This window comes from Pelodiscus sinensis, chromosome 3, assembly GCF_052426305.1.
Source record: "Pelodiscus sinensis isolate ZL-2025 chromosome 3, ASM5242630v1, whole genome shotgun sequence".
Classification (NCBI taxonomy): domain Eukaryota; kingdom Metazoa; phylum Chordata; order Testudines; family Trionychidae; genus Pelodiscus; species Pelodiscus sinensis.
In genome coordinates, this window is record NC_143054.1 from 122,417,985 (window position 1) to 122,439,914 (window position 21,930).

Genomic DNA, 21,930 nt, shown 5'->3' on the forward strand with positions numbered 1-21,930 from the left:
ACTTTTCGCCCGCCTGACCCCGATGTGATTTGAACACATAGCCTTCTGATCTGGAGTCAGACGCGCTGCCGTTGCGCCACGAGGCCAGCCGGCAGGCCCTGCAGCTCTTGGTGCTGCGAGGGCGGGCAGCGGGGCCGGGAAGGAGCCGCGGCGGAAAAAGAAGGGGCTGCATTGGCCGTGAATCGAACACGGGCCTCCCGCGTGGCGGGCGAGAATTCTACCACTGAACCACCAATGCCTTGCTGGGAGGAACCGGCCTTCGAGCGGAGCCTGTGCTCTCGGCCGTGCGGCCACCTGCCAGGGCCCGAGGCGGCGGCGGCCTGCCAGCCAAAGGGGGCCTCTCCGGCAGGCCCCTCAGTGGCCGTGTCGGGCCCTGGGTTTCTGTAGTGTAGTGGTTATCACGTTCGCTTCACACGCGAAAGGTCCCTGGTTTGAAACCAGGCAGAAACAGGCCTCCTTTTGCCGTGGGGCCTGGAAAAACGCAGGCTTGCACAAGTGGGCAGCTGCTCGCCGCCTGGGCGTGCGCTCGTGCCCTCTCGCTCGCTGCTCTGGGCCTACGGCAGCCTTTTGTCCGCCGTTCTCTTCGGTGCTGCTGGGAGAAAGAAGCCCGGGCGGGCAGCACCCTCGGTCCTGGCGCCGGCCCCCCCCGCGCCTCACCTGGAGGCGTGGGCCAGTGGCGCAACGGATAACGCGCCTGACTACGGATCAGGAGATTGCAGGTTCGACTCCTGCCTGGCTTGTGGTGACGGCACCTTCCGGGATGCGGGTGCTTTTTTTTTTTCTTTCCCTTTCCCTTTCCCTTTCCCTTTCCCTTTCCTCCCCTTCTTTGTTCTCCTTCCCCCGGCGGCCAGGAAAAGCGCGTGCCCCACGGGGCCAAGAGGAACACTGGCCGCGGCTTTCAGCGCCGCTCCATTTCCGTGACCGGGCCTCCTCGCCCGCCAAACTTTTCGCCCGCCTGACCCCGATGTGATTTGAACACATAGCCTTCTGATCTGGAGTCAGACGCGCTGCCGTTGCGCCACGAGGCCAGCCGGCAGGCCCTGCAGCTCTTGGTGCTGCGAGGGCGGGCAGCGGGGCCGGGAAGGAGCCGCGGCGGAAAAAGAAGGGGCTGCATTGGCCGTGAATCGAACACGGGCCTCCCGCGTGGCGGGCGAGAATTCTACCACTGAACCACCAATGCCTTGCTGGGAGGAACCGGCCTTCGAGCGGAGCCTGTGCTCTCGGCCGTGCGGCCACCTGCCAGGGCCCGAGGCGGCGGCGGCCTGCCAGCCAAAGGGGGCCTCTCCGGCAGGCCCCTCAGTGGCCGTGTCGGGCCCTGGGTTTCTGTAGTGTAGTGGTTATCACGTTCGCTTCACACGCGAAAGGTCCCTGGTTTGAAACCAGGCAGAAACAGGCCTCCTTTTGCCGTGGGGCCTGGAAAAACGCAGGCTTGCACAAGTGGGCAGCTGCTCGCCGCCTGGGCGTGCGCTCGTGCCCTCTCGCTCGCTGCTCTGGGCCTACGGCAGCCTTTTGTCCGCCGTTCTCTTCGGTGCTGCTGGGAGAAAGAAGCCCGGGCGGGCAGCACCCTCGGTCCTGGCGCCGGCCCCCCCCGCGCCTCACCTGGAGGCGTGGGCCAGTGGCGCAACGGATAACGCGCCTGACTACGGATCAGGAGATTGCAGGTTCGACTCCTGCCTGGCTTGTGGTGACGGCACCTTCCGGGATGCGGGTGCTTTTTTTTTTTCTTTCCCTTTCCCTTTCCCTTTCCCTTTCCTCCCCTTCTTTGTTCTCCTTCCCCCGGCGGCCAGGAAAAGCGCGTGCCCCACGGGGCCAAGAGGAACACTGGCCGCGGCTTTCAGCGCCGCTCCATTTCCGTGACCGGGCCTCCTCGCCCGCCAAACTTTTCGCCCGCCTGACCCCGATGTGATTTGAACACATAGCCTTCTGATCTGGAGTCAGACGCGCTGCCGTTGCGCCACGAGGCCAGCCGGCAGGCCCTGCAGCTCTTGGTGCTGCGAGGGCGGGCAGCGGGGCCGGGAAGGAGCCGCGGCGGAAAAAGAAGGGGCTGCATTGGCCGTGAATCGAACACGGGCCTCCCGCGTGGCGGGCGAGAATTCTACCACTGAACCACCAATGCCTTGCTGGGAGGAACCGGCCTTCGAGCGGAGCCTGTGCTCTCGGCCGTGCGGCCACCTGCCAGGGCCCGAGGCGGCGGCGGCCTGCCAGCCAAAGGGGGCCTCTCCGGCAGGCCCCTCAGTGGCCGTGTCGGGCCCTGGGTTTCTGTAGTGTAGTGGTTATCACGTTCGCTTCACACGCGAAAGGTCCCTGGTTCGAAACCAGGCAGAAACAGGCCTCCTTTTGCCGTGGGGCCTGGAAAAACGCAGGCTTGCACAAGTGGGCAGCTGCTCGCCGCCTGGGCGTGCGCTCGTGCCCTCTCGCTCGCTGCTCTGGGCCTACGGCAGCCTTTTGTCCGCCGTTCTCTTCGGTGCTGCTGGGAGAAAGAAGCCCGGGCGGGCAGCACCCTCGGTCCTGGCGCCGGCCCCCCCCGCGCCTCACCTGGAGGCGTGGGCCAGTGGCGCAACGGATAACGCGCCTGACTACGGATCAGGAGATTGCAGGTTCGACTCCTGCCTGGCTTGTGGTGACGGCACCTTCCGGGATGCGGGTGCTTTTTTTTTTTCTTTCCCTTTCCCTTTCCCTTTCCCTTTCCCTTTCCTCCCCTTCTTTGTTCTCCTTCCCCCGGCGGCCAGGAAAAGCGCGTGCCCCACGGGGCCAAGAGGAACACTGGCCGCGGCTTTCAGCGCCGCTCCATTTCCGTGACCGGGCCTCCTCGCCCGCCAAACTTTTCGCCCGCCTGACCCCGATGTGATTTGAACACATAGCCTTCTGATCTGGAGTCAGACGCGCTGCCGTTGCGCCACGAGGCCAGCCGGCAGGCCCTGCAGCTCTTGGTGCTGCGAGGGCGGGCAGCGGGGCCGGGAAGGAGCCGCGGCGGAAAAAGAAGGGGCTGCATTGGCCGTGAATCGAACACGGGCCTCCCGCGTGGCGGGCGAGAATTCTACCACTGAACCACCAATGCCTTGCTGGGAGGAACCGGCCTTCGAGCGGAGCCTGTGCTCTCGGCCGTGCGGCCACCTGCCAGGGCCCGAGGCGGCGGCGGCCTGCCAGCCAAAGGGGGCCTCTCCGGCAGGCCCCTCAGTGGCCGTGTCGGGCCCTGGGTTTCTGTAGTGTAGTGGTTATCACGTTCGCTTCACACGCGAAAGGTCCCTGGTTCGAAACCAGGCAGAAACAGGCCTCCTTTTGCCGTGGGGCCTGGAAAAACGCAGGCTTGCACAAGTGGGCAGCTGCTCGCCGCCTGGGCGTGCGCTCGTGCCCTCTCGCTCGCTGCTCTGGGCCTACGGCAGCCTTTTGTCCGCCGTTCTCTTCGGTGCTGCTGGGAGAAAGAAGCCCGGGCGGGCAGCACCCTCGGTCCTGGCGCCGGCCCCCCCCGCGCCTCACCTGGAGGCGTGGGCCAGTGGCGCAACGGATAACGCGCCTGACTACGGATCAGGAGATTGCAGGTTCGACTCCTGCCTGGCTTGTGGTGACGGCACCTTCCGGGATGCGGGTGCTTTTTTTTTTTCTTTCCCTTTCCCTTTCCCTTTCCCTTTCCTCCCTCCCCTTCTTTGTTCTCCTTCCCCCGGCGGCCAGGAAAAGCGCGTGCCCCACGGGGCCAAGAGGAACACTGGCCGCGGCTTTCAGCGCCGCTCCATTTCCGTGACCGGGCCTCCTCGCCCGCCAAACTTTTCGCCCGCCTGACCCCGATGTGATTTGAACACATAGCCTTCTGATCTGGAGTCAGACGCGCTGCCGTTGCGCCACGAGGCCAGCCGGCAGGCCCTGCAGCTCTTGGTGCTGCGAGGGCGGGCAGCGGGGCCGGGAAGGAGCCGCGGCGGAAAAAGAAGGGGCTGCATTGGCCGTGAATCGAACACGGGCCTCCCGCGTGGCGGGCGAGAATTCTACCACTGAACCACCAATGCCTTGCTGGGAGGAACCGGCCTTCGAGCGGAGCCTGTGCTCTCGGCCGTGCGGCCACCTGCCAGGGCCCGAGGCGGCGGCGGCCTGCCAGCCAAAGGGGGCCTCTCCGGCAGGCCCCTCAGTGGCCGTGTCGGGCCCTGGGTTTCTGTAGTGTAGTGGTTATCACGTTCGCTTCACACGCGAAAGGTCCCTGGTTCGAAACCAGGCAGAAACAGGCCTCCTTTTGCCGTGGGGCCTGGAAAAACGCAGGCTTGCACAAGTGGGCAGCTGCTCGCCGCCTGGGCGTGCGCTCGTGCCCTCTCGCTCGCTGCTCTGGGCCTACGGCAGCCTTTTGTCCGCCGTTCTCTTCGGTGCTGCTGGGAGAAAGAAGCCCGGGCGGGCAGCACCCTCGGTCCTGGCGCCGGCCCCCCCCGCGCCTCACCTGGAGGCGTGGGCCAGTGGCGCAACGGATAACGCGCCTGACTACGGATCAGGAGATTGCAGGTTCGACTCCTGCCTGGCTTGTGGTGACGGCACCTTCCGGGATGCGGGTGCTTTTTTTTTTTTTTCTTTCCCTTTCCCTTTCCCTTTCCTCCCTCCCCTTCTTTGTTCTCCTTCCCCCGGCGGCCAGGAAAAGCGCGTGCCCCACGGGGCCAAGAGGAACACTGGCCGCGGCTTTCAGCGCCGCTCCATTTCCGTGACCGGGCCTCCTCGCCCGCCAAACTTTTCGCCCGCCTGACCCCGATGTGATTTGAACACATAGCCTTCTGATCTGGAGTCAGACGCGCTGCCGTTGCGCCACGAGGCCAGCCGGCAGGCCCTGCAGCTCTTGGTGCTGCGAGGGCGGGCAGCGGGGCCGGGAAGGAGCCGCGGCGGAAAAAGAAGGGGCTGCATTGGCCGTGAATCGAACACGGGCCTCCCGCGTGGCGGGCGAGAATTCTACCACTGAACCACCAATGCCTTGCTGGGAGGAACCGGCCTTCGAGCGGAGCCTGTGCTCTCGGCCGTGCGGCCACCTGCCAGGGCCCGAGGCGGCGGCGGCCTGCCAGCCAAAGGGGGCCTCTCCGGCAAGCCCCTCAGTGGCCGTGTCGGGCCCTGGGTTTCTGTAGTGTAGTGGTTATCACGTTCGCTTCACACGCGAAAGGTCCCTGGTTCGAAACCAGGCAGAAACAGGCCTCCTTTTGCCGTGGGGCCTGGAAAAACGCAGGCTTGCACAAGTGGGCAGCTGCTCGCCGCCTGGGCGTGCGCTCGTGCCCTCTCGCTCGCTGCTCTGGGCCTACGGCAGCCTTTTGTCCGCCGTTCTCTTCGGTGCTGCTGGGAGAAAGAAGCCCGGGCGGGCAGCACCCTCGGTCCTGGCGCCGGCCCCCCCCGCGCCTCACCTGGAGGCGTGGGCCAGTGGCGCAACGGATAACGCGCCTGACTACGGATCAGGAGATTGCAGGTTCGACTCCTGCCTGGCTTGTGGTGACGGCACCTTCCGGGATGCGGGTGCTTTTTTTTTTTCTTTCCCTTTCCCTTTCCCTTACCTCCCTCCCCTTCTTTGTTCTCCTTCCCCCGGCGGCCAGGAAAAGCACGTGCCCCACGGGGCCAAGAGGAACACTGGCCGCGGCTTTCAGCGCCGCTCCATTTGCGTGACCGGGCCTCCTCGCCCGCCAAACTGCTGGCCCCGGGGTCGGCGGAAGCCAGAGCCCGTCCCCGGGGGCGGCCCGTGACACTGCCACGGGCGCCGGCAGCAAAGGGACGTGAGCCTTGCCCTTTGGTGTCAGGGTGGCCGAGCGGTCCAAGGCGCTGCGTTAAGGTCGCAATCTCCCCCCGGAGACGTGGGTTCGAATCCCACCCCTGACAGGCCGGCGGAAGTTCCGCCGGGCGCCTGGGTCTCGCGGCGTGGGGCTTTTCTTGCCGCCGCTGCCGCCAGGGGGCTCTGGTTGCGGTGCGCCTTAGCGCTGCCCCGCCAGGGAGGCCAGGGCGTCAGGGTGGCCGAGCGGTCCAAGGCGCTGCGTTCAGGTCGCAGTCTCCCCCGGAGACGTGGGTTCGAATCCCACCCCTGACACAGCCCTTGGCGGCTCCGCTTCTTTCTCTTTCGGCGGGCGGCGCCCTCCGCGACCGGACAAATTTCTTTTCGGGCTCGCCGCTGGCGAGGCGGAGGGGCCCCGAGCTTAGGAGGGCTCCTCCCTCTCTCCTCACGCACTCCCATCTTGGGTCTTGCAGGCCTTTCAGCGCCTGGCTCGCTGGGAGGTGGCGGTCGGACGGTTTCGGCCACTGCAGCGAATTCCCTCGCAGCAGCAAGCTCCCCGGGCCCCGCCCCCCTCCTTCGTCTTGGTCCGTGCGGAGCTCTGTGTACCACGGGGCGATGCAGGCCGCTTTCCCGGGAGAAAATGTCACGCGAACGGACGCGCCTCGAAGCAGCTGGCACTGCCGCCTCGTTCCGGCAGCAGGGCGCTGGCCTTCGCGCCCGCTCCCAGCCAGTCCCCTGCTGGCGCGTGCTTTTGGCTGTGTTTTTTCGGTCTCCGCTTTTGAGTGGCTTTGTACCACCTTGTCTTTCACGGCAGACGGGGTGTTTTGACGAAGAAAGCAAAGCAAAACCCCGCAAAAGGGGACCCGCCCAGCAGCGCCCGGGCGCCACCTGCGTCGCCGCTGCGTGTTTTCTTTGCGTGGCTCCCGAGAGCAGCGCTGGGCAGCTCTGTCAGGATGGCCGAGCGGTCCAAGGCGCTGCGTTTAGGCCGCAGTCTCCTCCGGAGGCGTGGGTTCAAATCCCACTCCTGGCAGCCTGCTGGTGGGGGCTGAGGTGCGTGGGCTCTTCCTTTGCTTATTTGTTTTTTTTTCGGGGGGGAGGGTGTGCTGGGGAGTAGCGGCGGATTTCGTTTCGCCCCGCCCCGCCCCGCCCCGCCCCGCCCCCGGGGCCTCATTGGGAAAGCAGGCCGGCCTGCTGGCCCCGGGGTCGGCGGAAGCCAGAGCCCATCCCCGGGGGCGGCCCGTGACACTGCCACGGGCGCCGGCAGCAAAGGGACGTGAGCCTTGCTCTTTGGTGTCAGGGTGGCCGAGCGGTCTAAGGCACTGCGTTAAGGTCGCAGTCTCCCCCCGGAGACGTGGGTTCGAATCCCACCCCTGACAGGCCGGCGGAAGTTCCGCTGGGCGCCTGGGTCTCGCGGCGTGGGGCTTTTCTTGCCGCCGCTGCCGCCAGGGGGCTCTGGTTGCGGTGCGCCTTAGCGCTGCCCCGCCAGGGCATCAGGGTGGCCGAGCGGTCCAAGGCGCTGCGTTCAGGTCGCAGTCTCCCCCGGAGGCGTGGGTTCGAATCCCACCCCTGACACGGCCCTTGGCGGCTCCGCTTCTTTCTCTTTCGGCGGGCGGCGCCCTCCGCGACCGGACAAATTTCTTTTCGGGCTCGCCGCTGGCGAGGCGGAGGGGCCCCGAGCTTAGGAGGGCTCCTCCCTCTCTCCTCACGCACTCCCATCTTGGGTCTTGCAGGCCTTTCAGCGCCTGGCTCGCTGGGAGGTGGCGGTCGGACGGTTTCGGCCACTGCAGCGAATTCCCTCGCAGCAGCAAGCTCCCCGGGCCCCGCCCCCCTCCTTCGTCTCGGTCCGTGCGTAGCTCTGTGTACCACGGGGCGATGCAGGCCGCTTTCCCGGGAGAAAATGTCACGCGAACGGACGCGCCTCGAAGCAGCTGGCACTGCCGCCTCGTTCCGGCAGCAGGGCGCTGGCCTTCGCGCCCGCTCCCAGCCAGTCCCCTGCTGGCGCGTGCTTTTGGCTGTGTTTTTTCGGTCTCCGCTTTTGAATGGCTTTGTACCACCTTGTCTTTCACGGCAGACGGGGTGTTTTGACGAAGAAAGCAAAGCAAAACCCCGCAAAAGGGGACCCGCCCAGCAGCGCCCGGGCGCCACCTGCGTCGCCGCTGCGTGTTTTCTTTGCGTGGCTCCCGAGAGCAGCGCTGGGCAGCTCTGTCAGGATGGCCGAGCGGTCCAAGGCGCTGCGTTTAGGCCGCAGTCTCCTCCGGAGGCGTGGGTTCAAATCCCCCTCCTGGCAGCCTGCTGGTGGGGGCTGAGGTGCGTGGGCTCTTCCTTTGCTTATTTGTTTTTTTTTCGGGGGGGAGGGTGTGCTGGGGAGTAGCGGCGGATTTCGTTTCGCCCCGCCCCGCCCCGCCCCGCCCCGCCCCCGGGGCCTCAGTGGGAAAGCAGGCCGGCCTGCTGGCCCCGGGGTCGGCGGAAGCCAGAGCCCGTCCCCGGGGGCGGCCCGTGACACTGCCACGGGCGCCGGCAGCAAAGGGACGTGAGCCTTGCCCTTTCGTGTCAGGGTGGCCGAGCGGTCTAAGGCGCTGCGTTAAGGTCGCAGTCTCCCCCCGGAGACGTGGGTTCGAATCCCACCCCTGACAGGCCGGCGGAAGTTCCGCCGGGCGCCTGGGTCTCACGGCATGGGGCTTTTCTTGCCGCCGCTGCCGCCAGGGGGCTCTGGTTGCGGTGCGCCTTAGCACTGCCCCGCCAGGGAGGCCAGAACGTCAGGGTGGCCGAGCGGTCCAAGGCGCTGCGTTCAGGTCACAGTCTCCCCCGGAGGCGTGGGTTCGAATCCCACCCCTGACACGGCCCTTGGCGGCTCCGCTTCTTTCTCTTTCGGCGGGCGGCGCCCTCCGCGACCGGACAAATTTCTTTTCGGGCTCGCCGCTGGCGAGGCGGAGGGGCCCCGAGCTTAGGAGGGCTCCTCCCTCTCTCCTCACGCACTCCCATCTTGGGTCTTGCAGGCCTTTCAGCGCCTGGCTCGCTGGGAGGTGGCGGTCGGACGGTTTCGGCCACTGCAGCGAATTCCCTCGCAGCAGCATGCTCCCCGGGCCCCGCCCCCCTCCTTCGTCTCGGTCCGTGCGGAGCTCTGTGTACCACGGGGCGATGCAGGCCGCTTTCCCGGGAGAAAATGTCACGCGAACGGACGCGCCTCGAAGCAGCTGGCACTGCCGCCTCGTTCCGGCAGCAGGGCGCTGGCCTTCGCGCCCGCTCCCAGCCAGTCCCCTGCTGGCGCGTGCTTTTGGCTGTGTTTTTTCGGTCTCCGCTTTTGAATGGCTTTGTACCACCTTGTCTTTCACGGCAGACGGGGTGTTTTGACGAAGAAAGCAAAGCAAAACCCCGCAAAAGGGGACCCGCCCAGCAGCGCCCGGGCGCCACCTGCGTCGCCGCTGCGTGTTTTCTTTGCGTGGCTCCCGAGAGCAGCGCTGGGCAGCTCTGTCAGGATGGCCGAGGGGTCCAAGGCGCTGCGTTTAGGCCGCAGTCTCCTCCGGAGGCGTGGGTTCAAATCCCACTCCTGGCAGCCTGCTGGTGGGGGCTGAGGTGCATGGGCTCTTCCTTTGCTTATTTGTTTTTTTTTCGGGGGGGGAGGGTGTGCTGGGGAGTAGCGGCGGATTTCGTTTCGCCCCGCCCCGCCCCGCCCCGCCCCGCCCCGCCCCCGGGGCCTCAGTGGGAAAGCAGGCCGGCCTGCTGGCCCCGGGGTCGGCGGAAGCCAGAGCCCGTCCCCGGGGGCGGCCCGTGACACTGCCACGGGCGCCGGCAGCAAAGGGACGTGAGCCTTGCCCTTTCGTGTCAGGGTGGCCGAGCGGTCTAAGGCGCTGCGTTAAGGTCGCAGTCTCCCCCCGGAGACGTGGGTTCGAATCCCACCCCTGACAGGCCGGCGGAAGTTCCGCCGGGCGCCTGGGTCTCGCGGCGTGGGGCTTTTCTTGCCGCCGCTGCCGCCAGGGGGCTCTGGTTGCGGTGCGCCTTAGAGCTGCCCCGCCAGGGAGGCCAGGGCGTCAGGGTGGCCGAGCGGTCCAAGGCGCTGCGTTCAGGTCGCAGTCTCCCCCGGAGGCGTGGGTTCGAATCCCACCCCTGACACGGCCCTTGGCGGCTCTGCTTCTTTCTCTTTCGGCGGGCGGCGCCCTCCGCGACCGGACAAATTTCTTTTCGGGCTCGCCGCTGGCGAGGCGGAGGGGCCCCGAGCTTAGGAGGGCTCCTCCCTCTCTCCTCACGCACTCCCATCTTGGGTCTTGCAGGCCTTTCAGCGCCTGGCTCGCTGGGAGGTGGCGGTCGGACGGTTTCGGCCACTGCAGCGAATTCCCTCGCAGCAGCAAGCTCCCCGGGCCCCGCCCCCCTCCTTCGTCTCGGTCCGTGCGGAGCTCTGTGTACCACGGGGCGATGCAGGCCGCTTTCCCGGGAGAAAATGTCACGCGAACGGACGCGCCTCGAAGCAGCTGGCACTGCCGCCTCGTTCCGGCAGCAGGGCGCTGGCCTTCGCGCCCGCTCCCAGCCAGTCCCCTGCTGGCGCGTGCTTTTGGCTGTGTTTTTTCGGTCTCCGCTTTTGAATGGCTTTGTACCACCTTGTCTTTCACGGCAGACGGGGTGTTTTGACGAAGAAAGCAAAGCAAAACCCCGCAAAAGGGGACCCGCCCAGCAGCGCCCGGGCGCCACCTGCGTCGCCGCTGCGTGTTTTCTTTGCGTGGCTCCCGAGAGCAGCACTGGGCAGCTCTGTCAGGATGGCCGAGGGGTCCAAGGCGCTGCGTTTAGGCCGCAGTCTCCTCCGGAGGCGTGGGTTCAAATCCCACTCCTGGCAGCCTGCTGGTGGGGGCTGAGGTGCATGGGCTCTTCCTTTGCTTATTTGTTTTTTTTTCGGGGGGGGAGGGTGTGCTGGGGAGTAGCGGCGGATTTCGTTTCGCCCCGCCCCGCCCCGCCCCGCCCCGCCCCCGGGGCCTCAGTGGGAAAGCAGGCCGGCCTGCTGGCCCCGGGGTCGGCGGAAGCCAGAGCCCGTCCCCGGGGGCGGCCCGTGACACTGCCACGGGCGCCGGCAGCAAAGGGACGTGAGCCTTGCCCTTTCGTGTCAGGGTGGCCGAGCGGTCTAAGGCGCTGCGTTAAGGTCGCAGTGTCCCCCCGGAGACGTGGGTTCGAATCCCACCCCTGACAGGCCGGCGGAAGTTCCGCCGGGCGCCTGGGTCTCGCGGCGTGGGGCTTTTCTTGCCGCCGCTGCCGCCAGGGGGCTCTGGTTGCGGTGCGCCTTAGCGCTGCCCCGCCAGGGAGGCCAGGGCGTCAGGGTGGCCGAGCGGTCCAAGGCGCTGCGTTCAGGTCGCAGTCTCCCCCAGAGGCGTGGGTTCGAATCCCACCCCTGACACGGCCCTTGGCGTCTCTGCTTCTTTCTCTTTCGGCGGGCGGCGCCCTCCGCGACCGGACAAATTTCTTTTCGGGCTCGCCGCTGGCGAGGCGGAGGGGCCCCGAGCTTAGGAGGGCTCCTCCCTCTCTCCTCACGCACTCCCATCTTGGGTCTTGCAGGCCTTTCAGCGCCTGGCTCGCTGGGAGGTGGCGGTCGGACGGTTTCGGCCACTGCAGCGAATTCCCTCGCAGCAGCAAGCTCCCCGGGCCCCGCCCCCCTCCTTCGTCTCAGTCCGTGCTGAGCTCTGTGTACCACGGGGCGATGCAGGCCGCTTTCCCGGGAGAAAATGTCACGCGAACGGACGCGCCTCGAAGCAGCTGGCACTGCCGCCTCGTTCCGGCAGCAGGGCGCTGGCCTTCGCGCCCGCTCCCAGCCAGTCCCCTGCTGGCGCGTGCTTTTGGCTGTGTTTTTTCGGTCTCCGCTTTTGAATGGCTTTGTACCACCTTGTCTTTCACGGCAGACGGGGTGTTTTGACGAAGAAAGCAAAGCAAAACCCCGCAAAAGGGGACCCGCCCAGCAGCGCCCGGGCGCCACCTGCGTCGCCGCTGCGTGTTTTCTTTGCGTGGCTCCCGAGAGCAGCGCTGGGCAGTTCTGTCAGGATGGCCGAGCGGTCCAAGGCGCTGCGTTTAGGCCGCAGTCTCCTCCGGAGGCGTGGGTTCAAATCCCACTCCTGGCAGCCTGCTGGTGGGGGCTGAGGTGCGTGGGCTCTTCCTTTGCTTATTTGTTTTTTTTCGGGGGGGGGAGGGTGTGCTGGGGAGTAGCGGCGGATTTCGTTTCGCCCCGCCCAGCCCCGCCCCCCCCCCGGGGCCTCAGTGGGAAAGCAGGCCGGCCTGCTGGCCCCGGGGTCGGCGGAAGCCAGAGCCCGTCCCCGGGGGCGGCCCGTGACACTGCCACGGGCGCCGGCAGCAAAGGGACGTGAGCCTTGCCCTTTCGTGTCAGGGTGGCCGAGCGGTCTAAGGCGCTGCGTTAAGGTCGCAGTCTCCCCCCGGAGACGTGGGTTCGAATCCCACCCCTGACAGGCCGGCGGAAGTTCCGCCGGGCGCCTGGGTCTCGCGGCGTGGGGCTTTTCTTGCCGCCGCTGCCGCCAGGGGGCTCTGGTTGCGGTGCGCCTTAGCACTGCCCCGCCAGGGAGGCCAGGGCGTCAGGGTGGCCGAGCGGTCCAAGGCGCTGCGTTCAGGTCGCAGTCTCCCCCGGAGGCGTGGGTTTGAATCCCACCCCTGACACGGCCCTTGGCGGCTCCGCTTCTTTCTCTTTCGGCGGGCGGCGCCCTCCGCGACCGGACAAATTTCTTTTCGGGCTCGCCGCTGGCGAGGCGGAGGGGCCCCGAGCTTAGGAGGGCTCCTCCCTCTCTCCTCACGCACTCCCATCTTGGGTCTTGCAGGCCTTTCAGCGCCTGGCTCGCTGGGAGGTGGCGGTCGGACGGTTTCGGCCACTGCAGCGAATTCCCTCGCAGCAGCAAGCTCCCCGGGCCCCGCCCCCCTCCTTCGTCTCGGTCCGTGCGGAGCTCTGTGTAGCACGGGGCGATGCAGGCCGCTTTCCCGGGAGAAAATGTCACGCGAACGGACGCGCCTCGAAGCAGCTGGCACTGCCGCCTCGTTCCGGCAGCAGGGCGCTGGCCTTCGCGCCCGCTCCCAGCCAGTCCCCTGCTGGCGCGTGCTTTTGGCTGTGTTTTTTCGGTCTCCGCTTTATGAGTGGCTTTGTACCACCTTGTCTTTCACGGCAGACGGGGTGTTTTGACGAAGAAAGCAAAGCAAAACCCCGCAAAAGGGGACCCGCCCAGCAGCGCCCGGGCGCCACCTGCGTCGCCGCTGCGTGTTTTCTTTGCGTGGCTCCCGAGAGCAGCGCTGGGCAGCTCTGTCAGGATGGCCGAGCGGTCCAAGGCGCTGCGTTTAGGCCGCAGTCTCCTCCGGAGGCGTGGGTTCAAATCCCACTCCTGGCAGCCTGCTGGTGGGGGCTGAGGTGCGTGGGCTCTTCCTTTGCTTATTTGTTTTTTTTTCGGGGGGGGAGGGTGTGCTGGGGAGTAGCGGCGGATTTCGTTTCGCCCCGCCCCGCCCCGCCCCGCCCCGCCCCCGGGGCCTCAGTGGGAAAGCAGGCCGGCCTGCTGGCCCCGGGGTCGGCGGAAGCCAGAGCCCGTCCCCGGGGGCGGCCCGTGACACTGCCACGGGCGCCGGCAGCAAAGGGACGTGAGCCTTGCCCTTTCGTGTCAGGGTGGCCGAGCGGTCTAAGGCGCTGCGTTAAGGTCGCAGTCTCCCCCCGGAGACGTGGGTTCGAATCCCACCTCTGACAGGCCGGCGGAAGTTCCGCCGGGCGCCTGGGTCTCGCGGCGTGGGGCTTTTCTTGCCGCCGCTGCCGCCAGGGGGCTCTGGTTGCGGTGCGCCTTAGCGCTGCCCCGCTAGGGAGGCCAGGGCGTCAGGGTGGCCGAGCGGTCCAAGGCGCTGCGTTCAGGTCGCAGTCTCCCCCGGAGGCGTGGGTTCGAATCCCACCCCTGACACGGCCCTTGGCGGCTCCGCTTCTTTCTCTTTCGGCGGGCGGTGCCCTCCGCGACCGGACAAATTTCTTTTCGGGCTCGCCGCTGGCGAGGCGGAGGGGCCCCGAGCTTAGGAGGGCTCCTCCCTCTCTCCTCACGCACTCCCATCTTGGGTCTTGCAGGCCTTTCAGCGCCTGGCTCGCTGGGAGGTGGCGGTCGGACGGTTTCGGCCACTGCAGCGAATTCCCTCGCAGCAGCAAGCTCCCCGGGCCCCGCCCCCCTCCTTCGTCTCGGTCCGTGCGGAGCTCTGTGTACCACGGGGCGATGCAGGCCGCTTTCCCGGGAGAAAATGTCACGCGAACGGACGCGCCTCGAAACAGCTGGCACTGCCGCCTCGTTCCGGCAGCAGGGCGCTGGCCTTCGCGCCCGCTCCCAGCCAGTCCCCTGCTGGCGCGTGCTTTTGGCTGTGTTTTTTCGGTCTCCGCTTTTGAGTGGCTTTGTACCACCTTGTCTTTCACGGCAGACGGGGTGTTTTGACGAAGAAAGCAAAGCAAAACCCCGCAAAAGGGGACCCGCCCAGCAGCGCCCGGGCGCCACCTGCGTCGCCGCTGCGTGTTTTCTTTGCGTGGCTCCCGAGAGCAGCGCTGGGCAGCTCTGTCAGGATGGCTGAGCGGTCCAAGGCGCTGCGTTTAGGCCGCAGTCTCCTCCGGAGGCGTGGGTTCAAATCCCACTCCTGGCAGCCTGCTGGTGGGGGCTGAGGTGCGTGGGCTCTTCCTTTGCTTATTTGTTTTTTTTTCGGGGGGGAGGGTGTGCTGGGGAGTAGCGGCGGATTTCGTTTCGCCCCGCCCCGCCCCGCCCCGCCCCCGGGGCCTCAGTGGGAAAGCAGGCCGGCCTGCTGGCCCCGGGGTCGGCGGAAGCCAGAGCCCGTCCCCGGGGGCGGCCCGTGACACTGCCACGGGCGCCGGCAGCAAAGGGACGTGAGCCTTGCCCTTTCGTGTCAGGGTGGCCGAGCGGTCCAAGGCGCTGCGTTTAGGCCGCAGTCTCCTCCGGAGGCGTGGGTTCAAATCCCACTCCTGGCAGCCTGCTGGTGGGGGCTGAGGTGCGTGGGCTCTTCCTTTGCTTATTTGTTTTTTTTTCGGGGGGGGAGGGTGTGCTGGGGAGTAGCGGCGGATTTCGTTTCGCCCCGCCCCGCCCCGCCCCGCCCCGCCCCGCCCCGCCCCCGAGGCCTCAGTGGGAAAGCAGGCTGGCCTGCTGGCCCCGGGGTCGGCGGAAGCCAGAGCCCGTCCCCGGGGGCGGCCCGTGACACTGCCACGGGCGCCCGCAGCAAAGGGACGTGAGCCTTGCCCTTTCGTGTCAGGGTGGCCGAGCGGTTTAAGGTGCTGCGTTAAGGTCGCAGTCTCCCCCCGGAGACGTGTGTTCGAATCCCACCCCTGACAGGCCGGCGGAAGTTCCGCCGGGCGCCTGGGTCTCGCGGCGTGGGCCTTTTCTTGCCGCCGCTGCCGCCAGGGGGCTCTGGTTGCGGTGCGCCTTAGCGCTGCCCCGCCAGGGAGGCCAGAACGTCAGGGTGGCCGAGCGGTCCAAGGCGCTGCGTTCAGGTCGCAGTCTCCCCCGGAGGCGTGGGTTCGAATCCCACCCCTGACACGGCCCTTGGCGGCTCCGCTTCTTTCTCTTTCGGCGGGCGGCGCCCTCCGCGACCGGACAAATTTCTTTTCGGGCTCGCCGCTGGCGAGGCGGAGGGGCCCCGAGCTTAGGAGGGCTCCTCCCTCTCTCCTCACGCACTCCCATCTTGGGTCTTGCAGGCCTTTCAGCGCCTGGCTCGCTGGGAGGTGGCGGTCGGACGGTTTCGGCCACTGCAGCGAATTCCCTCGCAGCAGCAAGCTCCCCGGGCCCCGCCCCCCTCCTTCGTCTCGGTCCGTGCGGAGCTCTGTGTACCACGGGGCGATGCAGGCCGCTTTCCCGGGAGAAAATGTCACGCGAACAGACGCGCCTCGAAGCAGCTGGCACTGCCGCCTCGTTCCGGCAGCAGGGCGCTGGCCTTCGCGCCCGCTCCCAGCCAGTCCCCTGCTGGCGCGTGCTTTTGGCTGTGTTTTTTCGGTCTCCGCTTCTGAGTGGCTTTGTACCACCTTGTCTTTCACGGCAGACGGGGTGTTTTGACGAAGAAAGCAAAGCAAAACCCCGCAAAAGGGGACCCGCCCAGCAGCGCCCGGGCGCCACCTGCGTCGCCGCTGCGTGTTTTCTTTGCGTGGCTCCCGAGAGCAGCGCTGGGCAGCTCTGTCAGGATGGCCGAGCGGTCCAAGGCGCTGCGTTTAGGCCGCAGTCTCCTCCGGAGGCGTGGGTTCAAATCCCACTCCTGGCAGCCTGCTGGTGGGGGCTGAGGTGCGTGGGCTCTTCCTTTGCTTATTTGTTTTTTTTTCGGGGGGGGAGGGTGTGCTGGGGAGTAGCGGCGGATTTCGTTTCGCCCCGCCCCGCCCCGCCCCGCCCCCGGGGCCTCAGTGGGAAAGCAGGCCGGCCTGCTGGCCCCGGGGTCGGCGGAAGCCAGAGCCCGTCCCCGGGGGCGGCCCGTGACACTGCCACGGGCGCCGGCAGCAAAGGGACGTGAGCCTTGCCCTTTCGTGTCAGGGTGGCCGAGCGGTCTAAGGCGCTGCGTTAAGGTCGCAGTCTCCCCCCGGAGACGTGGGTTCGAATCCCACCCCTGACAGGCCGGCGGAAGTTCCGCCGGGCGCCTGGGTCTCGCGGCGTGGGGCTTTTCTTGCCGCCGCTGCCGCCAGGGGGCTCTGGTTGCGGTGCGCCTTAGCGCTGCCCCGCCAGGGAGGCCAGGGTGTCAGGGTGGCCGAGCGGTCCAAGGCGCTGCGTTCAGGTCGCAGTCTCCCCCGGAGGCGTGGGTTCGAATCCCACCCCTGACACGGCCCTTGGCGGCTCCGCTTCTTTCTCTTTCGGCGGGCGGCGCCCTCCGCGACCGGACAAATTTCTTTTCGGGCTCGCCGCTGGCGAGGCGGAGGGGCCCCGAGCTTAGGAGGGCTCCTCCCTCTCTCCTCACGCACTCCCATCTTGGGTCTTGCAGGCCTTTCAGCGCCTGGCTCGCTGGGAGGTGGCGGTCGGACGGTTTCGGCCACTGCAGCGAATTCCCTCGCAGCAGCAAGCTCCCCGGGCCCCGCCCCCCTCCTTCGTCTCGGTCCGTGCGGAGCTCTGTGTAGCACGGGGCGATGCAGGCCGCTTTCCCGGGAGAAAATGTCACGCGAACGGACGCGCCTCGAAGCAGCTGGCACTGCCGCCTCGTTCCGGCAGCAGGGCGCTGGCCTTCGCGCCCGCTCCCAGCCAGTCCCCTGCTGGCGCGTGCTTTTGGCTGTGTTTTTTCGGTCTCCGCTTCTGAGTGGCTTTGTACCACCTTGTCTTTCACGGCAGACGGGGTGTTTTGACGAAGAAAGCAAAGCAAAACCCCGCAAAAGGGGACCCGCCCAGCAGCGCCCGGGCGCCACCTGCGTCGCCGCTGCGTGTTTTCTTTGCGTGGCTCCCGAGAGCAGCGCTGGGCAGCTCTGTCAGGATGGCCGAGCGGTCCAAGGCGCTGCGTTTAGGCCGCAGTCTCCTCCGGAGGCGTGGGTTCAAATCCCACTCCTGGCAGCCTGCTGGTGGGGGCTGAGGTGCGTGGGCTCTTCCTTTGCTTATTTGTTTTTTTTCCGGGGGGGAGGGTGTGCTGGGGAGTAGCGGCGGATTTCGTTTCGCCCCGCCCCGCCCCGCCCCGCCCCCGGGGCCTCAGTGGGAAAGCAGGCCGGCCTGCTGGCCCCGGGGTCGGCGGAAGCCAGAGCCCGTCCCCGGGGGCGGCCCGTGACACTGCCACGGGCGCCGGCAGCAAAGGGACGTGAGCCTTGCCCTTTCGTGTCAGGGTGGCCGAGCGGTCTAAGGCGCTGCGTTAAGGTCGCAGTCTCCCCCCGGAGACGTGGGTTCGAATCCCACCCCTGACAGGCCGGCGGAAGTTCCGCCGGGCGCCTGGGTCTCGCGGCGTGGGGCTTTTCTTGCCGCCGCTGCCGCCAGGGGGCTCTGGTTGCGGTGCGCCTTAGCGCTGCCCCGCCACGGAGGGCAGGGCGTCAGGGTGGCCGAGCGGTCCAAGGCGCTGCGTTCAGGTCGCAGTCTCCCCCGGAGGCGTGGGTTCGAATCCCACCCCTGACACGGCCCTTGGCGGCTCCGCTTCTTTCTCTTTCGGCGGGCGGCGCCCTCCGCGACCGGACAAATTTCTTTTCGGGCTCGCCGCTGGCGAGGCGGAGGGGCCCCGAGCTTAGGAGGGCTCCTCCCTCTCTCCTCACGCACTCCCATCTTGGGTCTTGCAGGCCTTTCAGCGCCTGGCTCGCTGGGAGGTGGCGGTCGGACGGTTTCGGCCACTGCAGCGAATTCCCTCGCAGCAGCAAGCTCCCCGGGCCCCGCCCCCCTCCTTCGTCTCGGTCCGTGCGGAGCTCTGTGTAGCACGGGGCGATGCAGGCCGCTTTCCCGGGAGAAAATGTCACGCGAACGGACGCGCCTCGAAGCAGCTGGCACTGCCGCCTCGTTCCGGCAGCAGGGCGCTGGCCTTCGCGCCCGCTCCCAGCCAGTCCCCTGCTGGCGCGTGCTTTTGGCTGTGTTTTTTCGGTCTCCGCTTTATGAGTGGCTTTGTACCACCTTGTCTTTCACGGCAGACGGGGTGTTTTGACGAAGAAAGCAAAGCAAAACCCCGCAAAAGGGGACCCGCCCAGCAGCGCCCGGGCGCCACCTGCGTCGCCGCTGCGTGTTTTCTTTGCGTGGCTCCCGAGAGCAGCACTGGGCAGCTCTGTCAGGATGGCCGAGCGGTCCAAGGCGCTGCGTTTAGGCCGCAGTCTCCTCCGGAGGCGTGGGTTCAAATCCCACTCCTGGCAGCCTGCTGGTGGGGGCTGAGGTGCGTGGGCTCTTCCTTTGCTTATTTGTTTTTTTTTCGGGGGGGGAGGGTGTGCTGGGGAGTAGCGGCGGATTTCGTTTCGCCCCGCCCCGCCCCGCCCCGCCCCGCCCCGCCCCGCCCCGCCCCCGGGGCCTCAGTGGGAAAGCAGGCTGGCCTGCTGGCCCCGGGGTCGGCGGAAGCCAGAGCCCGTCCCCGGGGGCGGCCCGTGACACTGCCACGGGCGCCGGCAGCAAAGGGACGTGAGCCTTGCCCTTTCGTGTCAGGGTGGCCGAGCGGTCTAAGGCGCTGCGTTAAGGTCGCAGTCTCCCCCCGGAGACGTGGGTTCGAATCCCACCCCTGACAGGCCGGCGGAAGTTTCGCCGGGCGCCTGGGTCTCGCGGCGTGGTGCTTTTCTTGCCGCCGCTGCCACCAGGGGGCTCTGGTTGCGGTGCGCCTTAGCGCTGCCCCGCCAGGGAGGCCAGGGCGTCAGGGTGGCCGAGCGGTCCAAGGCACTGCGTTCAGGTCGCAGTCTCCCCCGGAGGCGTGGGTTCGAATCCCACCCCTGACACGGCCCTTGGCGGCTCCGCTTCTTTCTCTTTCGGCGGGCGGCGCCCTCCGCGACCGGACAAATTTCTTTTCGGGCTCGCCGCTGGCGAGGCGGAGGGGCCCCGAGCTTAGGAGGGCTCCTCCCTCTCTCCTCACGCACTCCCATCTTGGGTCTTGCAGGCCTTTCAGCGCCTGGCTCGCTGGGAGGTGGCGGTCGGACGGTTTCGGCCACTGCAGCGAATTCCCTCGCAGCAGCAAGCTCCCCGGGCCCCGCCCCCCTCCTTCGTCTCGGTCCGTGCGGAGCTCTGTGTAGCACGGGGCGATGCAGGCCGCTTTCCCGGGAGAAAATGTCACGCGAACGGACGCGCCTCGAAGCAGCTGGCACTGCCGCCTCGTTCCGGCAGCAGGGCGCTGGCCTTCGCGCCCGCTCCCAGCCAGTCCCCTGCTGGCGCGTGCTTTTGGCTGTGTTTTTTCGGTCTCCGCTTTATGAGTGGCTTTGTACCACCTTGTCTTTCACGGCAGACGGGGTGTTTTGACGAAGAAAGCAAAGCAAAACCCCGCAAAAGGGGACCCGCCCAGCAGCGCCCGGGCGCCACCTGCGTCGCCGCTGCGTGTTTTCTTTGCGTGGCTCCCGAGAGCAGCGCTGGGCAGCTCTGTCAGGATGGCCGAGCGGTCCAAGGCGCTGCGTTTAGGCCGCAGTCTCCTCCGGAGGCGTGGGTTCAAATCCCACTCCTGGCAGCCTGCTGGTGGGGGCTGAGGTGCGTGGGCTCTTCCTTTGCTTATTTGTTTTTTTTTCGGGGGGGGAGGGTGTGCTGGGGAGTAGCGGCGGATTTCGTTTCGCCCCGCCCCGCCCCGCCCCGCCCCCGGGCCTCAGTGGGAAAGCAGGCCGGCCTGCTGGCCCCGGGGTCGGCGGAAGCCAGAGCCCGTCCCCGGGGGCGGCCCGTGACACTGCCACGGGCGCCGGCAGCAAAGGGACGTGAGCCTTGCCCTTTCGTGTCAGGGTGGCCGAGCGGTCTAAGGCGCTGCGTTAAGGTCGCAGTCTCCCCCTGGAGACGTGGGTTCGAATCCCACCCCTGACAGGCAGGCGGAAGTTCCGCCGGGCGCCTGGGTCTCGCGGCGTGGGGCTTTTCTTGCCGCCGCTGCCGCCAGGGGGCTCTGGTTGCGGTGCGCCTTAGCGCTGCCCCGCCAGAGAGGCCAGGGCGTCAGGGTGGCCGAGCGGTCCAAGGCGCTGCGTTCAGGTCGCAGTCTCCCCCGGAGGCGTGGGTTCGAATCCCACCCCTGACACGGCCCTTGGCGGCTCCGCTTCTTTCTCTTTCGGCGGGCGGCGCCCTCCGCGACCGGACAAATTTCTTTTCGGGCTCGCCGCTGGCGAGGCGGAGGGGCCCCGAGCTTAGGAGGGCTCCTCCCTCTCTCCTCACGCACTCCCATCTTGGGTCTTGCAGGCCTTTCAGCGCCTGGCTCGCTGGGAGGTGGCGGTCGGACGGTTTCGGCCACTGCAGCGAATTCCCTCGCAGCAGCAAGCTCCCCGGGCCCCGCCCCCCTCCTTCGTCTCGGTCCGTGCGGAGCTCTGTGTACCACGGGGCGATGCAGGCCGCTTTCCCGGGAGAAAATGTCACGCGAACGGACGCGCCTCGAAGCAGCTGGCACTGCCGCCTCGTTCCGGCAGCAGGGCGCTGGCCTTCGCGCCCGCTCCCAGCCAGTCCCCTGCTGGCGCGTGCTTTTGGCTGTGTTTTTTCGGTCTCCGCTTTTGAGTGGCTTTGTACCACCTTGTCTTTCACGGCAGACGGGGTGTTTTGACGAAGAAAGCAAAGCAAAACCCCGCAAAAGGGGACCCGCCCAGCAGCGCCCGGGCGCCACCTGCGTCGCCGCTGCGTGTTTTCTTTGCGTGGCTCCCGAGAGCAGCGCTGGGCAGCTCTGTCAGGATGGCCGAGCGGTCCAAGGCGCTGCGTTTAGGCCGCAGTCTCCTCCGGAGGCGTGGGTTCAAATCCCACTCCTGGCAGCCTGCTGGTGGGGGCTGAGGTGCGTGGGCTCTTCCTTTGCTTATTTGTTTTTTTTTCGGGGGGGGAGGGTGTGCTGGGGAGTAGCGGCGGATTTCGTTTCGCCCCGCCCCGCCCCGCCCCCCCCGCCCCCGGGGCCTCAGTGGGAAAGCAGGCCGGCCTGCTGGCCCCGGGGTCGGCGGAAGCCAGAGCCCGTCCCCGGGGGCGGCCCGTGACACTGCCACGGGCGCCGGCAGCAAAGGGACGTGAGCCTTGCCCTTTCGTGTCAGGGTGGCCGAGCGGTCTAAGGCGCTGCGTTAAGGTCGCAGTCTCCCCCTGGAGACGTGGGTTCGAATCCCACCCCTGACAGGCCGGCGGAAGTTCCGCCGGGCGCCTGGGTCTCGCGGCGTGGGGCTTTTCTTGCCGCCGCTGCCGCCAGGGGGCTCTGGTTGCGGTGCGCCTTAGCGCTGCCCCGCCAGGGAGGCCAGGGCGTCAGGGTGGCCGAGCGGTCCAAGGCGCTGCGTTCAGGTCGCAGTCTCCCCCGGAGGCGTGGGTTCGAATCCCACCCCTGACACGGCCCTTGGCGGCTCCGCTTCTTTCTCTTTCGGCGGGCGGCGCCCTCCGCGACCGGACAAATTTCTTTTCGGGCTCGCCGCTGGCGAGGCGGAGGGGCCCCGAGCTTAGGAGGGCTCCTCCCTCTCTCCTCACGCACTCCCATCTTGGGTCTTGCAGGCCTTTCAGCGCCTGGCTCGCTGGGAGGTGGCGGTCGGACGGTTTCGGCCACTGCAGCGAATTCCCTCGCAGCAGCAAGCTCCCCGGGCCCCGCCCCCCTCCTTCGTCTCGGTCCGTGCGGAGCTCTGTGTACCACGGGGCGATGCAGGCCGCTTTCCCGGGAGAAAATGTCACGCGAACGGACGCGCCTCGAAGCAGCTGGCA

The 21,930-nt window shown here is 67.6% G+C and overlaps 55 non-coding genes across 55 annotated transcripts; 49 read left to right on the plus strand and 6 right to left on the minus strand.

The window, feature by feature from the left end:
- Positions 1 to 14: 14 nt before the first annotated feature.
- Positions 15 to 86, minus strand: TRNAW-CCA (transfer RNA tryptophan (anticodon CCA)). Its single transcript has one exon. It is a non-coding gene; the product is annotated as a tRNA-Trp (tRNA).
- Positions 87 to 667: 581 nt separating this feature from the next.
- TRNAR-ACG (transfer RNA arginine (anticodon ACG)) lies at positions 668 to 740 on the plus strand. Its single transcript has one exon. It is a non-coding gene; the product is annotated as a tRNA-Arg (tRNA).
- Positions 741 to 956: 216 nt separating this feature from the next.
- Positions 957 to 1,028, minus strand: TRNAW-CCA (transfer RNA tryptophan (anticodon CCA)). The gene has a single exon. It is a non-coding gene; the product is annotated as a tRNA-Trp (tRNA).
- Positions 1,029 to 1,609: 581 nt separating this feature from the next.
- On the plus strand, positions 1,610 to 1,682 carry TRNAR-ACG (transfer RNA arginine (anticodon ACG)). Its single transcript has one exon. It is a non-coding gene; the product is annotated as a tRNA-Arg (tRNA).
- A 210-nt stretch (positions 1,683 to 1,892) lies between these two features.
- Positions 1,893 to 1,964, minus strand: TRNAW-CCA (transfer RNA tryptophan (anticodon CCA)). The gene has a single exon. It is a non-coding gene; the product is annotated as a tRNA-Trp (tRNA).
- A 291-nt stretch (positions 1,965 to 2,255) lies between these two features.
- On the plus strand, positions 2,256 to 2,328 carry TRNAV-CAC (transfer RNA valine (anticodon CAC)). The gene has a single exon. It is a non-coding gene; the product is annotated as a tRNA-Val (tRNA).
- Positions 2,329 to 2,545: 217 nt separating this feature from the next.
- On the plus strand, positions 2,546 to 2,618 carry TRNAR-ACG (transfer RNA arginine (anticodon ACG)). The gene has a single exon. It is a non-coding gene; the product is annotated as a tRNA-Arg (tRNA).
- A 216-nt stretch (positions 2,619 to 2,834) lies between these two features.
- On the minus strand, positions 2,835 to 2,906 carry TRNAW-CCA (transfer RNA tryptophan (anticodon CCA)). Its single transcript has one exon. It is a non-coding gene; the product is annotated as a tRNA-Trp (tRNA).
- A 291-nt stretch (positions 2,907 to 3,197) lies between these two features.
- Positions 3,198 to 3,270, plus strand: TRNAV-CAC (transfer RNA valine (anticodon CAC)). Its single transcript has one exon. It is a non-coding gene; the product is annotated as a tRNA-Val (tRNA).
- Positions 3,271 to 3,487: 217 nt separating this feature from the next.
- On the plus strand, positions 3,488 to 3,560 carry TRNAR-ACG (transfer RNA arginine (anticodon ACG)). Its single transcript has one exon. It is a non-coding gene; the product is annotated as a tRNA-Arg (tRNA).
- A 214-nt stretch (positions 3,561 to 3,774) lies between these two features.
- On the minus strand, positions 3,775 to 3,846 carry TRNAW-CCA (transfer RNA tryptophan (anticodon CCA)). Its single transcript has one exon. It is a non-coding gene; the product is annotated as a tRNA-Trp (tRNA).
- A 291-nt stretch (positions 3,847 to 4,137) lies between these two features.
- On the plus strand, positions 4,138 to 4,210 carry TRNAV-CAC (transfer RNA valine (anticodon CAC)). Its single transcript has one exon. It is a non-coding gene; the product is annotated as a tRNA-Val (tRNA).
- Positions 4,211 to 4,427: 217 nt separating this feature from the next.
- Positions 4,428 to 4,500, plus strand: TRNAR-ACG (transfer RNA arginine (anticodon ACG)). The gene has a single exon. It is a non-coding gene; the product is annotated as a tRNA-Arg (tRNA).
- A 211-nt stretch (positions 4,501 to 4,711) lies between these two features.
- TRNAW-CCA (transfer RNA tryptophan (anticodon CCA)) lies at positions 4,712 to 4,783 on the minus strand. Its single transcript has one exon. It is a non-coding gene; the product is annotated as a tRNA-Trp (tRNA).
- Positions 4,784 to 5,074: 291 nt separating this feature from the next.
- On the plus strand, positions 5,075 to 5,147 carry TRNAV-CAC (transfer RNA valine (anticodon CAC)). Its single transcript has one exon. It is a non-coding gene; the product is annotated as a tRNA-Val (tRNA).
- A 217-nt stretch (positions 5,148 to 5,364) lies between these two features.
- TRNAR-ACG (transfer RNA arginine (anticodon ACG)) lies at positions 5,365 to 5,437 on the plus strand. Its single transcript has one exon. It is a non-coding gene; the product is annotated as a tRNA-Arg (tRNA).
- A 299-nt stretch (positions 5,438 to 5,736) lies between these two features.
- Positions 5,737 to 5,820, plus strand: TRNAL-AAG (transfer RNA leucine (anticodon AAG)). The gene has a single exon. It is a non-coding gene; the product is annotated as a tRNA-Leu (tRNA).
- A 122-nt stretch (positions 5,821 to 5,942) lies between these two features.
- TRNAL-CAG (transfer RNA leucine (anticodon CAG)) lies at positions 5,943 to 6,025 on the plus strand. The gene has a single exon. It is a non-coding gene; the product is annotated as a tRNA-Leu (tRNA).
- A 632-nt stretch (positions 6,026 to 6,657) lies between these two features.
- TRNAL-UAG (transfer RNA leucine (anticodon UAG)) lies at positions 6,658 to 6,740 on the plus strand. The gene has a single exon. It is a non-coding gene; the product is annotated as a tRNA-Leu (tRNA).
- Positions 6,741 to 7,002: 262 nt separating this feature from the next.
- On the plus strand, positions 7,003 to 7,086 carry TRNAL-AAG (transfer RNA leucine (anticodon AAG)). The gene has a single exon. It is a non-coding gene; the product is annotated as a tRNA-Leu (tRNA).
- Positions 7,087 to 7,199: 113 nt separating this feature from the next.
- On the plus strand, positions 7,200 to 7,282 carry TRNAL-CAG (transfer RNA leucine (anticodon CAG)). Its single transcript has one exon. It is a non-coding gene; the product is annotated as a tRNA-Leu (tRNA).
- Positions 7,283 to 7,914: 632 nt separating this feature from the next.
- Positions 7,915 to 7,997, plus strand: TRNAL-UAG (transfer RNA leucine (anticodon UAG)). The gene has a single exon. It is a non-coding gene; the product is annotated as a tRNA-Leu (tRNA).
- A 262-nt stretch (positions 7,998 to 8,259) lies between these two features.
- Positions 8,260 to 8,343, plus strand: TRNAL-AAG (transfer RNA leucine (anticodon AAG)). The gene has a single exon. It is a non-coding gene; the product is annotated as a tRNA-Leu (tRNA).
- A 122-nt stretch (positions 8,344 to 8,465) lies between these two features.
- TRNAL-CAG (transfer RNA leucine (anticodon CAG)) lies at positions 8,466 to 8,548 on the plus strand. Its single transcript has one exon. It is a non-coding gene; the product is annotated as a tRNA-Leu (tRNA).
- A 632-nt stretch (positions 8,549 to 9,180) lies between these two features.
- Positions 9,181 to 9,263, plus strand: TRNAL-UAG (transfer RNA leucine (anticodon UAG)). Its single transcript has one exon. It is a non-coding gene; the product is annotated as a tRNA-Leu (tRNA).
- Positions 9,264 to 9,531: 268 nt separating this feature from the next.
- Positions 9,532 to 9,615, plus strand: TRNAL-AAG (transfer RNA leucine (anticodon AAG)). The gene has a single exon. It is a non-coding gene; the product is annotated as a tRNA-Leu (tRNA).
- A 122-nt stretch (positions 9,616 to 9,737) lies between these two features.
- Positions 9,738 to 9,820, plus strand: TRNAL-CAG (transfer RNA leucine (anticodon CAG)). The gene has a single exon. It is a non-coding gene; the product is annotated as a tRNA-Leu (tRNA).
- Positions 9,821 to 10,452: 632 nt separating this feature from the next.
- Positions 10,453 to 10,535, plus strand: TRNAL-UAG (transfer RNA leucine (anticodon UAG)). Its single transcript has one exon. It is a non-coding gene; the product is annotated as a tRNA-Leu (tRNA).
- A 263-nt stretch (positions 10,536 to 10,798) lies between these two features.
- TRNAL-AAG (transfer RNA leucine (anticodon AAG)) lies at positions 10,799 to 10,882 on the plus strand. The gene has a single exon. It is a non-coding gene; the product is annotated as a tRNA-Leu (tRNA).
- Positions 10,883 to 11,004: 122 nt separating this feature from the next.
- Positions 11,005 to 11,087, plus strand: TRNAL-CAG (transfer RNA leucine (anticodon CAG)). Its single transcript has one exon. It is a non-coding gene; the product is annotated as a tRNA-Leu (tRNA).
- Positions 11,088 to 11,719: 632 nt separating this feature from the next.
- Positions 11,720 to 11,802, plus strand: TRNAL-UAG (transfer RNA leucine (anticodon UAG)). Its single transcript has one exon. It is a non-coding gene; the product is annotated as a tRNA-Leu (tRNA).
- Positions 11,803 to 12,060: 258 nt separating this feature from the next.
- Positions 12,061 to 12,144, plus strand: TRNAL-AAG (transfer RNA leucine (anticodon AAG)). Its single transcript has one exon. It is a non-coding gene; the product is annotated as a tRNA-Leu (tRNA).
- A 122-nt stretch (positions 12,145 to 12,266) lies between these two features.
- Positions 12,267 to 12,349, plus strand: TRNAL-CAG (transfer RNA leucine (anticodon CAG)). The gene has a single exon. It is a non-coding gene; the product is annotated as a tRNA-Leu (tRNA).
- Positions 12,350 to 12,982: 633 nt separating this feature from the next.
- TRNAL-UAG (transfer RNA leucine (anticodon UAG)) lies at positions 12,983 to 13,065 on the plus strand. Its single transcript has one exon. It is a non-coding gene; the product is annotated as a tRNA-Leu (tRNA).
- A 263-nt stretch (positions 13,066 to 13,328) lies between these two features.
- TRNAL-AAG (transfer RNA leucine (anticodon AAG)) lies at positions 13,329 to 13,412 on the plus strand. The gene has a single exon. It is a non-coding gene; the product is annotated as a tRNA-Leu (tRNA).
- A 122-nt stretch (positions 13,413 to 13,534) lies between these two features.
- TRNAL-CAG (transfer RNA leucine (anticodon CAG)) lies at positions 13,535 to 13,617 on the plus strand. Its single transcript has one exon. It is a non-coding gene; the product is annotated as a tRNA-Leu (tRNA).
- Positions 13,618 to 14,249: 632 nt separating this feature from the next.
- Positions 14,250 to 14,332, plus strand: TRNAL-UAG (transfer RNA leucine (anticodon UAG)). Its single transcript has one exon. It is a non-coding gene; the product is annotated as a tRNA-Leu (tRNA).
- A 257-nt stretch (positions 14,333 to 14,589) lies between these two features.
- TRNAL-UAG (transfer RNA leucine (anticodon UAG)) lies at positions 14,590 to 14,672 on the plus strand. The gene has a single exon. It is a non-coding gene; the product is annotated as a tRNA-Leu (tRNA).
- Positions 14,673 to 14,945: 273 nt separating this feature from the next.
- TRNAL-AAG (transfer RNA leucine (anticodon AAG)) lies at positions 14,946 to 15,029 on the plus strand. The gene has a single exon. It is a non-coding gene; the product is annotated as a tRNA-Leu (tRNA).
- A 122-nt stretch (positions 15,030 to 15,151) lies between these two features.
- Positions 15,152 to 15,234, plus strand: TRNAL-CAG (transfer RNA leucine (anticodon CAG)). The gene has a single exon. It is a non-coding gene; the product is annotated as a tRNA-Leu (tRNA).
- Positions 15,235 to 15,866: 632 nt separating this feature from the next.
- TRNAL-UAG (transfer RNA leucine (anticodon UAG)) lies at positions 15,867 to 15,949 on the plus strand. The gene has a single exon. It is a non-coding gene; the product is annotated as a tRNA-Leu (tRNA).
- A 258-nt stretch (positions 15,950 to 16,207) lies between these two features.
- Positions 16,208 to 16,291, plus strand: TRNAL-AAG (transfer RNA leucine (anticodon AAG)). The gene has a single exon. It is a non-coding gene; the product is annotated as a tRNA-Leu (tRNA).
- A 122-nt stretch (positions 16,292 to 16,413) lies between these two features.
- On the plus strand, positions 16,414 to 16,496 carry TRNAL-CAG (transfer RNA leucine (anticodon CAG)). Its single transcript has one exon. It is a non-coding gene; the product is annotated as a tRNA-Leu (tRNA).
- A 632-nt stretch (positions 16,497 to 17,128) lies between these two features.
- TRNAL-UAG (transfer RNA leucine (anticodon UAG)) lies at positions 17,129 to 17,211 on the plus strand. The gene has a single exon. It is a non-coding gene; the product is annotated as a tRNA-Leu (tRNA).
- A 257-nt stretch (positions 17,212 to 17,468) lies between these two features.
- Positions 17,469 to 17,552, plus strand: TRNAL-AAG (transfer RNA leucine (anticodon AAG)). The gene has a single exon. It is a non-coding gene; the product is annotated as a tRNA-Leu (tRNA).
- A 122-nt stretch (positions 17,553 to 17,674) lies between these two features.
- TRNAL-CAG (transfer RNA leucine (anticodon CAG)) lies at positions 17,675 to 17,757 on the plus strand. The gene has a single exon. It is a non-coding gene; the product is annotated as a tRNA-Leu (tRNA).
- Positions 17,758 to 18,390: 633 nt separating this feature from the next.
- TRNAL-UAG (transfer RNA leucine (anticodon UAG)) lies at positions 18,391 to 18,473 on the plus strand. Its single transcript has one exon. It is a non-coding gene; the product is annotated as a tRNA-Leu (tRNA).
- A 278-nt stretch (positions 18,474 to 18,751) lies between these two features.
- Positions 18,752 to 18,835, plus strand: TRNAL-AAG (transfer RNA leucine (anticodon AAG)). Its single transcript has one exon. It is a non-coding gene; the product is annotated as a tRNA-Leu (tRNA).
- A 122-nt stretch (positions 18,836 to 18,957) lies between these two features.
- Positions 18,958 to 19,040, plus strand: TRNAL-CAG (transfer RNA leucine (anticodon CAG)). The gene has a single exon. It is a non-coding gene; the product is annotated as a tRNA-Leu (tRNA).
- A 633-nt stretch (positions 19,041 to 19,673) lies between these two features.
- Positions 19,674 to 19,756, plus strand: TRNAL-UAG (transfer RNA leucine (anticodon UAG)). The gene has a single exon. It is a non-coding gene; the product is annotated as a tRNA-Leu (tRNA).
- Positions 19,757 to 20,013: 257 nt separating this feature from the next.
- On the plus strand, positions 20,014 to 20,097 carry TRNAL-AAG (transfer RNA leucine (anticodon AAG)). Its single transcript has one exon. It is a non-coding gene; the product is annotated as a tRNA-Leu (tRNA).
- A 122-nt stretch (positions 20,098 to 20,219) lies between these two features.
- On the plus strand, positions 20,220 to 20,302 carry TRNAL-CAG (transfer RNA leucine (anticodon CAG)). The gene has a single exon. It is a non-coding gene; the product is annotated as a tRNA-Leu (tRNA).
- A 632-nt stretch (positions 20,303 to 20,934) lies between these two features.
- Positions 20,935 to 21,017, plus strand: TRNAL-UAG (transfer RNA leucine (anticodon UAG)). Its single transcript has one exon. It is a non-coding gene; the product is annotated as a tRNA-Leu (tRNA).
- Positions 21,018 to 21,279: 262 nt separating this feature from the next.
- On the plus strand, positions 21,280 to 21,363 carry TRNAL-AAG (transfer RNA leucine (anticodon AAG)). Its single transcript has one exon. It is a non-coding gene; the product is annotated as a tRNA-Leu (tRNA).
- A 122-nt stretch (positions 21,364 to 21,485) lies between these two features.
- Positions 21,486 to 21,568, plus strand: TRNAL-CAG (transfer RNA leucine (anticodon CAG)). The gene has a single exon. It is a non-coding gene; the product is annotated as a tRNA-Leu (tRNA).
- Positions 21,569 to 21,930: the final 362 nt, after the last annotated feature.